Below are 13774 nucleotides of genomic sequence, written 5' to 3'. Positions count from 1 at the left end.
CTTCAGTCAGCAGTCTCTTCGGATTCATTGCAAGACTGACTGCTACTGGAGATCCTTCCTGCCCACAGCATCATCATCCAAAAACGACTCTTTGAAGATGCTCCGATAGTATGGGTTATAATAATATTTCATTTCCCTTTGGGATAAATAAACTATTTTAGTAGAATTGACATCTTACACAGCACTGTGCAGACAGCACAAGGCTTTTTATAGCCAGCAAAGGGCAATGAGAGCCAGTTCCTTGCTCATTTATTTTCTTTCTTGAACATGTAAAATTTATTTTTCCAATTGTAAGCACAAAACTGAATTTTTACACAAATTTTTTGAGAAAAAGCTACGCATTAATGACCCTTTCTCTCTCAATTGGGGTCATTAGTACAACTTTATTTTACCCCTGGAGAGTTTTCTGCTGAACTTTTGGACTCTTTGGAACACTTACAAAATACTTACAAAATATATATGGGCCGCTGCAGACCCGGGATGCACCACTGAGGTTTTGGATATGCCCTGACCCAAATGTGTCACATTCGAACGCTTCCCCGTTTTTCCTGCTTCTAAACACATCAACTTCGAGGTCATGAGGTTCACCAACGCGCCCAGAATCTCATCGCCACTAACAGGTGCCACAATGTAAACATAATCTGACTTGTTCACTTCACCTGTCAGCGGTCATAAAGTTTTGCCTGATTTGTGTATATATTGTTTTATTTCCATCCAAGAGTAGCAGTGAAGATGAGGGTTAGCTGGATGACTGTGTCCGAACGTGCGCTTGAAATTTTCATTCTTAAAATCTAGTTTCTTTAAGTTCAACAGTTTATTTTATTTTTTGGTTTATTTTACATATTGTGTAAAAATAATACTTTTTTTTCTTTACATATTTTTCTTTATTTTTTGACTGGGGACTGGCTCTCTCCTCCTGAAGGACCCATGCAGTCACTTACCCTCATGTTGGAACCCAAATATGTGCACTTTTGTTTCTTCCCCTGGCCATGTGCTTCCGGGGTGGTTCGCTACAGCATTTAAACTGCCTCTTGTCCCCCCCCCCAACCCCTCCATCACTTTTATAACACTTCCATTGGTGAGAAACTTTCTCCTTCTCCTTCACCCCTTCTGAAAACAAAAAAAAAAATGTGTCTAAACTGTCAGCTGCCCTCCAACCCAGATGCCATATTTAGGATACAAATGTGAAGAGATGACAGCGTTGTAAAATGGAGCCCGTGCTGAGATTATAATTAACATTTCCAACCTACATCACTCTCCCTCCCACTTCTCCTTTGCTCTCCCCTATTCACTCACTCCTGTACGATAAATTGGGGGGGGGGGGGGGGGAATAGAAGAAGAAAGAAAAGAAGGGGAGAAAGAAAAGAAAGGGAGATGAAGGAGGAGGAGGAGAGAGTGAGAGAGGAGAGGGTGACCAAACGGAGGGAGGGAGGGGGAAACGGCGTATGCTTGTATACAACCCTGATTTCCATTTTTTTCCCAACTCGTAATGTATTTAATTCAAGTGAAACGTAATCATGACGTGTCGTGTCATTAATCTCCTCGCCGCCTCTCCCGTAAGTACACTGAGTCTTTACTTTCAACATATATCCTATATCTTCATTTATCCATTTCAATTTTTCCCACTACTATGTTTACATAGCCCGTGTGTACACTTTTACACTCGGTGGCATGACACAGCGGTGATGAAACATTTCCAAAAATGGAGAATTTAACTGCGACTCTTGTTGCCTTTTTTTTCTCCCCTCTTCTCGCTCGCGAGCGGGATAATGGTAGTTGTTGATGTGTTTTGTATCTCTCTGCTTCTTTCATGTGCAGTTAGCTCTCTCGCGCGCGCACACAAGGAGAGACACACGCGCGCGCGTGTGTGTGTTAGCATGTGGAGTGATTGGCATGAAGCACGTATGTATGGTATGCATGTAAGCGCGCGTTCGCTCGCTCCGGACACACTTTCCGTTGGGTCATGTATGTAAAAACCGGGTGTTGTGTCGGTGCGCGCGTGGACGACATGCGTTTTAGCCTCGTCTCAAGTCCGTGACGTGACGGTAAAAAACAGGAAAATAAGGGGAGAGAGAAAACCGCTGTTTTCACCGAAAAAGCCCCCTCAGCGTAACAGTTTGAACAAGTCGACTCGGTAGGTCGGGGCGATTTTTAACGCCACTTTAAAATGGTCGCAAGTGCTCGAAAAGTCGCTCGGAGTGTTAAAAAGAAGAATTTGTTTCAAATTTAAGCAACTTAAAGTAAGTTGGGAGCTGCTGTCAGGAGGAGTGAATTTGGGCAACTCTAATAATAAAACAATGCGATGTTCGAGTTGGAAAGTAAACTAGAGTTGATAGAATTCGGATGTCAAAGCATGGGGGTAAAAGCCAAATTTAAAAAGTGTCTAATTTTGTGTAAGTTGAGTTGAAGGCGAACGTATTCAGCCCGACTAATTGTCTTTGTTGGACGCACATTAAACGGCATTGTGTGGCTCCTTGTTTTTGAGATAAGCGTCGTCACTTTCATTTTAGCTTTGCGCATAAAAAGCGTCTCGTGCGACGTTATTCCTTTCACCTTTTTTTTTTTTTTACTACAGTGTTTACTATCAGGCGTTTAGCTGTCCTAACATCGCCTCATAAAGTAGCAAATAAAGTGTGACATGCAGGTTTGAATCATGTGAAGACTAGATACCGGGTTTCAGCTTTGATGTTAAAAATAAACGTGTTTTTTTCGGACGCTGTGGCTTTTTGGGACGGATGTCGTTTTGAGATTGGCACAGGGTTAAAAATGAAATCCATGATGGCACTTTTCTCTTTTTTTGTACCCCCCTCCTTCTTTCCTTTCGCTGTTCGCTCACTCGCCTTTTTCTCCCCTCCCTTAATCTTTTGTATAGAAAATTTAGGAACAAAATGGAGCAGGGGAGAGAGCGATAGATGGGCTGACATGACACTCACACACACACGCCACCCCTCCGACTTCTCCAAACTACACCCCCCGTCCCCTACTCCTCCTCCGCTGGTGGTGTTTTAATCGCATTCTTTTTCTCTGGGATACAATCTACGGGGCAGGGTTAATCTCGTTTTAGTCGGGGTGTTTATTAGTGCATTGTTTGTTGATGGTTATTTATTTCATTAATGTGCCTCTAATTGAGATGGCCGCGAGAGGAGGAGGAGGATAGAGAGGGGAAAAGAGCGTGCTGAAAATGGTTGCACGTTATTGACGCACATCACAGGGGCGAGGAGGAAATTCCTCTCGAGATAAGGCGCAGACGTGTCATCTAGCCTGACCAAAAAGACACTCCCGTCGCCCTTTTCTATATCCAATGGAATATGTTTAGGCATTCTGAAATGCCCCTTTTTTTTTTTTTTTTTTTTTACATCCACCCAAAATGTCACACTCTTGAGAGCTGTGTGTGTGTCCAGAGGAAGTAGGTTGACATTGCTGGCTTGTCCTATAATCAGACGATTTTGAGAATCCTTAAACTTTTGTTTGTATCCAAGTTTCCTTTTACTGTAGGTTTTTTAAAGTGACATGCAGAGCTTTTTTTTTGTAAAATGCATTTAAGTTTTGACAGTTTATTATGTATCGGACAACACTTAATAGTCCGTTTTTAAGTTTGTTTTGCTTTGTTGGTTGTCAATCGGTGAGATAACATAAAAAAATAAGTTTCTACACCCCAGTTCATTTGAATAAATTTATTTGTAGTTTTTCTCTTTTTCCTCCTCATTTCCATGTTTTTACTCCAAATACATTTGCTTTTAATAAAATACACAGAAGCAGTTTGTGAAGATAATCAGGGCACACTGGAGTGACCAAATTAAGTTTTTGAAAAAAACATTTAGGGGCGCACTCCCTAAATGGGCCCAGATTGGCAAAACTGATCTTATCTACTGATCTTATCCAACTCCAAATATCTGAAAATCTGCCACCTATTGCTCTGCCGTTAGCGAGGGCAGACCTGCTCCCACCAAGTTCAATCTGCATGTGCACAGTTAACAAGTCACTCTACCATTGCCAACTTAGTGGACTTTCACCAAAAAAAAAAAAAAAGAACGAAAGAAAAAAATACTGGTATCGAAATCGGCAGGTCATCCTTTTTGAAGATTGGTGATCAGCCAGAAAACTGCAATCAGTGCACCCGTGAATACATTACAATAACATACTTTTGAGGTCCTTTTTTTTTCTTGCAGACCCGTTAGACCACCCACTATTTCTGGCCAAATATATCTCCAAACAGACTCATGTGTCCAATGGAGGTTATAAAAATCATGTTTTTTTGTCAAAGGCTAGGTTAAGCCACTTAGAGCTCAAATGTTTCTGAATCCATATAAAAACTGATTTTAATACCACAAGTTTTACTAATGCCAGCCAATCAAGTCAGTTCTTGTGTCTCATGTGATGTCATCAACCTAAATAAATACAAAGCAGAATTTGTGGAGCTTTATTTTCTTCAGTGTGATGTTAGGAAAAATCTTTGTGAAATATGTCGTTGAGCTACATACTTAATTACCTTTTGTTTTATAGTCAGTGTATATTTGAAAAAAAAAAATAAATAATACACCACTATACAGTGCCTTTAAATTGAAATAACTTATAAAGCAGTGGCCAGAAAAACGAAAGCCGATTTAAAAAAAAAAAAAGTTTTTTGTAGCAGATTCCTGATCTCCAGCTCTTGTAAAGCTTTCAGCTGCGAATACAGACTCAGCCAATTTTCCTCTTTAAGAACAATAATTTAAAGAAGACATAGGAACATCATTCCAAGCTTTTTCTTAACTCTCCTGCCACAAGAGGTCATACATTAAAAAGTTTCTACAACGAAGGTTTACCAATGAAAAATAAAAACAAAGTTGACTTTTTAAACCGTCTTTAGCTTCACATATCAGCAATCTGACCAGTTAGTATGTCTAGCATTTCTAAAGCTCTGTGTGTGTCCCCATCAATATGAGTGTAGTTTCACTAAGAGGCTTCCAAAGGGCTGCCAACATTTCCAAATTTAGTTTAAGTTGTTAAAACACAAAATGTTCTGCCTTCCTGTTTTCTGGTCAATTTTAGCTTTACTGCTCTTCCTCTGGCTTGAAAAAAACCACAGACATGACTCCTCAGGCCATTACAAGATAATTTATTTTAAATAGCTTCTGATATCTTTCTGCTTCTCTGACTTCATTCTAATACACCACCCTGATGCTAATAAGTAACCAGCTTTTATGTTTTTCATTCAGTAACATTACCCACACTGAAGAGTGCTGTTGAAAGTGTGATCTAGTTCAATAATCGAACAGGATCGGATTTGGGAGTTTTTCTATAAAGTAAACTCTGGTGATCATTTGTTGCATTCCTAAAAAGTAGAGTTGGAAAATGGCACTTTTAGTCACAATTCGGATTCTTTTGAACTTGTACATAAGGAAACAAAACTGGAAGCATCACAAATGTTTATCTTCTACTCCGATTAAGTTCGTTCAGGTCACCAGTTAATTTTTTAGGGTGTCTCTGAAAAGCTCAGTTTGAATTTTAGTCAAACTTCTCGTTTTTCTCAACTTGTACATGGCAGAAAACTAAAAAGTAGGAGGGTTAATGTTTTTCTTTTACTTCTTATACAACACAAAGAGTTGAAGACTTCCCCCTTCACCTCTACAGGTAGCCTGCTTTTTGGTAACAAGATGATGATTTCATGTGAAACCCTTTGCAGGTACTCATCAGGATCCAGCTGCACTAATGAACATTAAACACGGGCCCAACATTAAAAAGGGTCTAATGGGTTTTGCTCATTCAGACCCCTATCTGCTTTTTGTGTTCAAGTAGTGTCCTCCTGCTCCTCCGCCACCATCAATGCCGCCTACTTGCTATCTTTGTGCGCATAGTACTGCGCTGTACTTGAGGGGGCCACACACATACACACACACACGCACTTACACACACCATCCAATCCAGGTGGCTCCTGGGAACAAGATTGTATGCGAAGGAGAAAGAGATGGAGTAAAAGGGAAAGGAGTGTAGCACCAATCAAGGCCTCTGATTGATATAATTGGGTCATTAGTGCGCCACGGGAGAGGCACCTGCTTGCCCTCAGTTAGGGAGAATCTACTGCATTGTGACATTTTGAGACTGTTGAGAGTTCTGCCTGCTGCTAGGGATTACTGTGAATTTAGAGCATTAGGGTCTTACTGATGTAGCATGACACTTTTCACAGATCGTATTGAGTTTGGAAACTACTTTTCAAATGATCTAGCAGTGGAAGTGGACAGTTGGAGTTGCAATTTCCGAAAAAACAACAAAAAGGTGAAACTCAGGAGAGCTTTGTTAATTTTAAAATGGGGAAAAAAAGGCCTGTGAACAACTGAAGCAATCACTGTATTTTTACTAGTCATTGATCAGACGTCTGGTTGGAGATGACAGTAACTTTTAAGCTCATTACTGAAAATGTTTCCTGCCAACAATCAGCTTACCATAAGGAATAACACTTTACAGATCTACTGAACTGTTTGGCATCTTTTACCACAACTTAAGCTTTCCAATTTCGTTTTCTTTTACAAACATATGTCAAGGCTGCCTTTAGGGGCATCTTAGGATTTAATACCTTGCTTGAGGGCACTCAACTTCATTGCATTAGTGGACATTTACCTCCTGAGCCATGTAATTACTTCCAGCTAATATGAAATCTCATCTTCTATAACACTTATATAACCAATTTTCAACTTTCACTTAAACTCTAAAAGAAACACTAGAGGGAAAATTGATTGTTGGCAATCAGAAGCTGTTGACTAAAAAAGTAGAAGACTCTCTGGTTTGGTTCAGATATCCATTGACACGTTGGAGACTCGAGATCAATTCCTGCTTTTGTTTCCTCCTCCATACTGACCAATAGGACAATGAGCAGGCCTGTACCGTTGTTTGCTTTTGCTGACTGAACATTTTTCTAAAGAACAGTTCAATGCAGAAGTTTATAAGCACTCAACACATATGTTAATGCCTTTAATTTGGGGTATTTAATGGTCATATTTCAACCCATTCTTTCACAAGGTGGGATGATCAGGCAATGATTCTCCAAAGCAAGACTTGAGTCTTGCTGATAACCTTTAACTATCCACACTAGGTCAAACTTATGCATAAGGGTCAAATATATGCATACATCCATGCAATAATATTTGATGAGATGACCAATAATAAACCAGAACTTTACCATAGGATTTTTGTAGAATAGTATACATTAGCAGTATTTCCACTGACCATAATTGTGCAATTTAACTGAAACACATAAGTTTTGAAAAACTATTTTTTTGCTAAAAAAAAATAAATAAAAAAATGTAGGAGCTAAGTTATGGTTGTTTTTTGTCCATATCAAAATTGGTTTATTTTGCAAAACTGCAATGGAAACACTTATGAGTTTTGTGCCCATATATAATGGAAATTTAGCTAGTTAGAATTAGGGTCAGAGCTGTTCTAGAAGCATGCTTACCCTGTTTTCAAAACCAGTTTTAATGCACCCATAAAACATTTTTCTGTTGTAAAGTCATATTGTCTGTATTTCAGCCATCTAGCTGATGGTGTGAGGAGAAGCCCCCCAGCAGGATGCTCCCTCCACCATGGTTGATGGGTAGTACAATGTTCTTGGGTCCAAAAGGCTCACCTTAAGTTCACCAAGCGTACTTCTCGTAATTATGGCTACATAGCTCAGCCTTTGTCCTACATGACCTCAAAATGTTTCTCATGAATGCATCTGGCTTGTCCATGTGGGAAACTCTAAATTGTCAGTCATACCTACTGGTGTCCATTTTGTAGCTTTTTGGTAATGAAGAACATTAGCAGCAACACTGATGTCAGCTGATGGGTATAGGAGTGTGGTGTGTTTAACTGGAGCATAGAGGCAATGTCAATGGTGTGTATTTTTTCAGTGTCAAAAGGGTGGGGAAATATATATAATATACATGCAATTTCTGTAATTATCGGCTATCAGTATTGCCCCAAATTTTTATGTTGGTGTATCCCTAGTTAAAACTTGATTAGACTTGGTTATTTCAATCTGAAAGGGATCCCACAGACATCTCATACCTCAACCCTACTGAGTTAAACAAACATCTTAGGATGTGGGGCGTCAACAGTCCAGTTGTTTTTTTGGACTTGTTTCATACATGAAGGCTCTTCGCCTAACTCAGGTGATGACGCAGATATCCAACAGAACACCCTCGTTTCTTTAAACCTTTGAAACATTGTAAAACTCCAGTCTCTGAAGTACAGAAATAAAACAAAAAGATTGAACTATTAGTCATCTAAGTATTTTTGAGACGCACCCATCTGGGTTTACCGGCTGATACTAATTTTCTGTTTTTCTCTGGCTTCTGACCTTGACTACCTACAATAAGGGCTACAACTTATACATTGTTTTAGCAAAAAGATAAATGTATCAAACATTGGTGGTAGGAAGAACAAAACTGCTGGAGAAAAAGGCATGTGCAGCTGATTTCTCTTTGGGCTTTTTGAAAGCTTTAACCTGTCTAACAATTTTTACCAGTTCCATAATCTTATTAAAACTTTCACAGCATTCTATATATTTTTATAGCTCTCTTGCTGTGTGTGATCATTAATTGTGTATATTAGAACAGAAGGTGATTTCACACTGTTAGTGAGAAAGCGCAGGTGCGTTAAAACAAAGTTTCACTATATTCAAAACAAAGATAAAACAATCTGGAGTTGTTTTAGAGCATCTAGCATCTTGCTAGCCTAGCCATTACCTATGCAATTGCACTCAGTTATCATCTCCCTTCAATGCTGTGTCTGGGATTTCTCCCATTCAGCTCAATTTGTCTGACTGTATTTCAATTAGGTTGATCAGCAAACAGAAAAAGGAGTTGTGAACGTTGACCTCAATTTTCTGCGCTGTAGATGAGGAATGGCAGCAGAGGAAATTAACAAAGCCATTCGGTCCGTGTTGGCCACGCCTTCAAATACTAAGCAAATAAAGTTAGAGCAAGAGGAATATATAAAACATTTTATTGCTAACAGACACTGTGGCCCTACTCCCCACAAGGCTGTACAAAGTTGTTTGCAGCAAACGCAATTTCCAGTTAGCTTCATTGAGCTAGCGTATTACATCATTGTCAAACGTTAGATTAGATCCAATGTTCAAATTTCAATTCACACTTAAGTTTACGTCTCAACCAAGCAATTGTTACTAAATAGCTGAAGGTCCAGACCCTCTGTATGAAGTGAAGCGTAGCCCAAAAGGCTGGTTTTTGCCAGGCCTGTGTCTTCCATTAGCCACAAGTTTTAATCATGCTAATTATGTTTAGCATCTTTAATTGTAAATACTTGTCTCTGCTCTGCAGAAAATACGAATGTTAGCTTTCCAAAATTAATAAATTTTCTAAAAAGCTACTGACATTTTTTTAACTCAGCTTGTTCCATGACGAGAAAGAATAAAACAGCCTCTGTTCGCACCATGACTATTCCTGTTATACTCTCAACTTGGCTCTGGGTCAGTTTTCACCTTTGTCAGCAACAAAACGTCCTTTAGGTTGGTATGAACACCTTACTGAAGCTTTGTTCCTTACAGAAACTTCCACACTGAAGAGACTGGAAAAAGATTGAAATTTTGGGTGCCACAGATAAAGTCAAAAATTGTCAGATTGCAGTCAACCTGTCCATACCTCTGTAAATTTCTACTTTAAATTCAAATGAAAATGACAAGGTCATGGTCGTGCACCGTCTTTACTCAATCCAAAGTAAAGTGCTGCAAAGAGAACATGGAATTTTTTGAAGCCATTTCAGATGCAAAATTGTGAGGGATTTTTGTTCAGTTCTGAAGCAATGAACACATTTACCTGGTCGGAGCCCACCTCAGTTTTCTATCATTACCCAGTTGAACTATAGGTTATAGGTGCATCACTAAAATATTCATCAGAACATGATTAAAAAAAAAAATCTGACGTTCCAAAATGAGCATATAAATATTTGGAACGTGCAAAATCGTGTCAAGGACCTTGTTCTTGGTAAAAACAGAATGTAATTGTAGTTTAAAAATAAACTTATGACATAACTTTCTATCAAAGGATCTAAAACATATATATAGCGTAATGTAGTGCGCTTCAAGCAAAGTGTCACTTAGAAGGAGAACACAGCTCTAGTAGATTTCCCCAGAGTGATTGAAGAATCAACTCATTAATACTCTACAGTCACTATTTTTTCTGTTGTAAGGATTCTTGTGTGTGTTCACGTGTCTGATGTGATACACAAACTCCACAAGGAGGTCATGGTGTAGGGTTGGGATTCTTGGGACTGTCGTTGCTCAAAGGCTCTTAAAAGGAGGATGGGAAGAATTTGGAAGTGTTTTGGGACTGATTGATAGTATTCTGGATGGATTTGGATCTCTGATTGATCATCAGGTAGCTGTTGCTTTCATTTGCGGAGGTTTTCGTGTCTTCCCTTGCTTTAGTTCTCTGATATTGAGCCCAGCAGGTGATCTTAAGTGCAAGAACTTTCCGTGAGAACACACCGAGTTATTTCCTTGAATCTTTCCTTCTCTAAAGGCTTTCAGTCTTATAATTTCAAATCAGACGAGTCAGTTGGCACTTCCCACTCAGCCGTTCAGACACAGCGTGGCCCGTGTGACTCGGAGTCATGGTCTTGTTTCTTTCTGCTGCGGCGCTGTGATGTTTCCGACGTTCGAATTCGCTCGCTCAGATCTGGCACAGTTGCGACGTTCCCAGAACGGTGCGCTGAAGCTGCGAATGTCAGCTCGTGTTCTCCGCCGGAGGAGGAATTTATTCAGAAACAGAGGAAGCAAAAGCTTAAGAGGATGTCAAGAGAAGAGTAAGGAGGAGTTAAGTCGTAAGGGTAGAAAGGAGGAATCGAACCACAGCAAAAGACGCTTGGTTGGTGTTTCCTCCAGGTTTCGCTTACAGAACTGACCTTGGTATGAAGAAACAAGAGCCAAAAACAGACAGGAAGTTCTACAGTGTTCTGATATATTTCCAAAAGTGTGAGCCTATAGTCCAGTTCTCTGCAATCTACCAACAGACAATATTGGGGCAATTTCTCTTCTGTTTTCACACCAAAATGGTTAAAAGAACCAGGTTTTCTCCACAAGAAAACCATTCAGTGACATCTGTACGAAGTTAACGCCAGAGACGCAGTGGGAGACTCATCCTTATCTCTGGTAAACGGGAGAAGAGGGAGGGTGTGAGCCAGGCAAAGTTGAAGTGAAGCGCCAGGGGTTCAGGGAAAGGTGAAATAAAGGAAATGAATACCGTCTGTGGGGAAGTTCGCCACGTGACCACGCCAGAAAGAAACAGGACCAGATTGTACGGTATCTCACGGAGAACAGTCTGCCTGTGCTTCCTTCTTTCCTGTTCTTTTTCTTTTTGTACTCTTTGTGTATGTGTGTGTGTGTGTGTGTGTATGTGTGTGTGGTCCTTCTCTCACACCAAGAGTTATCCCCAGAGGACACCTTACCTGATACACTCTTCTTCTCAGGAGATGATATCAAACAATACAGCTGGAACAAAGGACCTGAAGGGATGAACTTAGAAAGATACAGTGCTATGAAACAAGTATTCTCTCCCCCATGCAGATTTCTTTCTAACCCGAGGAAATACAAAAAGAAGTCTGATAATTTCACTTATTAAGGGCAAAATATTATCCAAACCAACCCGCCTCACCGTGTGAAAAGTAATTGCCACCTAAACCTAATGACTGGTTTTGACATCCTTAGCGGTAGCAATTGCCCTTGAGGCGTTTGCGATAACTGTCGGAGTCTTTGACTCGCTGTGGAGGAATTAAATGTTGACCCACTCTTGCCTCTGGAATTCTTTTTATTCATTTGACATTGGAGAGGTTTCAGGTCATCCCCAAGCTTCTCAATCGGATTAAATTACAGACTGAAGGTGCTGCTTTTTGAGATCTGTTAGTCGGTACCTTCAGGAAGTTGCGATGTTGCAGTCGAAACTATTAAAAAATATTCCCTCACAAAATTTGCATAGACTTGCTTTTTTTCACCATTCTAAGTTTTCTGAAAATCTGACCAGTCTCCTTAACCAATCACTGCCACTCGACTGAATTTTGACCAATCCGCCTGACCCGTTCTAATTTAACTTCCTGTTTCATGACGTCTCTTGAAATCACTGAGTACCAAATAAATATACAGCCGGTATTACCAATATTGATAACAATACTTTTTACTATTTAACTTTGAAACGACATTTAGGCGTTTTGGTGGTTTTTCCTTTGAATTATGTCAAAACCTTAGAATTTGAACAAACCTTATAGGTTTCTACAAAATACTTTAAGACAGACCACCAAATCAAATTTGTGTTCTTTTCTAAATAAATTGCGACAAAAAACAAACAAATCACAACAAAATATTTAGAGTGGAGAACTACACTGCAAAAAAAAAAAAAAAAAAATCATAAGGAAATCCAAAACTGAAGTATCCGTACGATACCAATACTCATTTGATATTGATATTATCGATATTTTGAATCGATAGACAGGCCTCTTCTTAAAAACAAAACCTGCAGCATTTGGCTTTTTTTCTTTTTTTTGCAGAAACTATTTTTAAGTCTTTTCTGAAGGATTTACCATATTTTCCACACTATAAGGCGCACTGGATTATAAGGCGCACATTCAATGATTGGCCTATTTTAAAACTTTTTTCATATATAAGGCGCATAGAATAGACACTACAGTAGAAGCTGGAGTTACGTTATGCATCCACTAGATGGAGCTGCACTAAAGAGAATGTCAATAAAACAGTCCGACTCCGGTTGGCGAGGAGAGCCTTCCGCGACTGGGCCAGGGCGTGGCCGGACGATGGTCACCCTTCTCCGTTCACGCACAGCATGTTTGTGCAGAACGTGGTGCTAAATGACCTGCAGACAACCTGATTCTAGACGGCCGGTAGGTAGATAGGTCAGTCGAACTTTATTAATAGAATACAAACCAGCGTTCTGACAACTATCCCAGCATGCACCGCACACTTCTTCTTCTACGGGCGAAAATGAAGTTGGCGGCTGCTTACCGTAGTTGCTAGACCTGTTGTGGCTCAATATTGGTCCATATATAAGGCGCACTGTCGGCTTTTGAGGAAATTGAAGGTTTTTAAGTGCGCCTTATAGTGCGGACAATATGGTACTTCTACTCTGTCTACAGTTTCATGGTAAATTGATTCGCATTTGATAACTCCTCAAGACATGATTTTATTAGGATTAAGGGCGCCATTTGAAGAAGGTACTTAAAAATGTTAAATGCACTTCAAATATTAGCTATGTTAAAATCTTGTTTGTGTTTGAAAGGTTATGTGAAACTTTTCCACATAACCATTGCAAGGTTATGTTATGGTAATAAAACTCTGAAACTTTGACCGCAACTTTTTTTTAAAACGTCACAAAATCAGTCACTTTTGGCTACAACAATCACAAAAAAACAAACAAAAAAACATTAGAACATCCTGGAAGGACTGTTTTGCCTATTTCATGTTGTCAGGCAGTTTCTATTTCAGTTTTTTTTTAGAACGTACAGGTGAAATGGAACCTGCCTTTCCAAAAAGAAAGAAACGGTTATTTGCAGTTAATTTGAGACTCAGCAAAGGAAATGACTGTAACATATGGCCAGATTTACCCTCCCTTTCTTCAGTTAGATTACAATCATTTGAAATCTGCTCTGTATGTACTCAAGTTATCTTTGCTCAATACTAAAATTATGTTTCTGATCTGAAGCATTTGACTGGGAGAAAAAACCCAAAGCTCAAAGGAAATCTGTTTGAATTCCCGTACCGTTTGACACCACCGGGTGTAATCTCTGTGCT

General features: G+C 39.5%; 1 protein-coding gene across 1 annotated transcript in view; it reads left to right on the top strand.

The window, feature by feature from the left end:
- The first annotated feature begins 1391 nt into the window (after positions 1 to 1391).
- Positions 1392 to 13774, top strand: part of znf219 (zinc finger protein 219) — a 28996-nt gene continuing 16613 nt past the window's right edge. Inside the window, exon 1 of the mRNA XM_015038843.1 lies at positions 1392 to 1556. The gene's annotated coding sequence lies outside the window, so the exon portion shown is untranslated. The remainder of the gene's footprint in view (positions 1557 to 13774) is intronic.

Source organism: Poecilia latipinna, unplaced genomic scaffold (genome assembly GCF_001443285.1).
Source record: "Poecilia latipinna isolate Pla-1442-1.1 unplaced genomic scaffold, P_latipinna-1.0 Scaffold455, whole genome shotgun sequence".
In the NCBI taxonomy this organism is placed as follows: Eukaryota; Metazoa; Chordata; class Actinopteri; order Cyprinodontiformes; family Poeciliidae; genus Poecilia; species Poecilia latipinna.
This window is presented reverse-complemented; position numbering and strand designations above follow the sequence as displayed.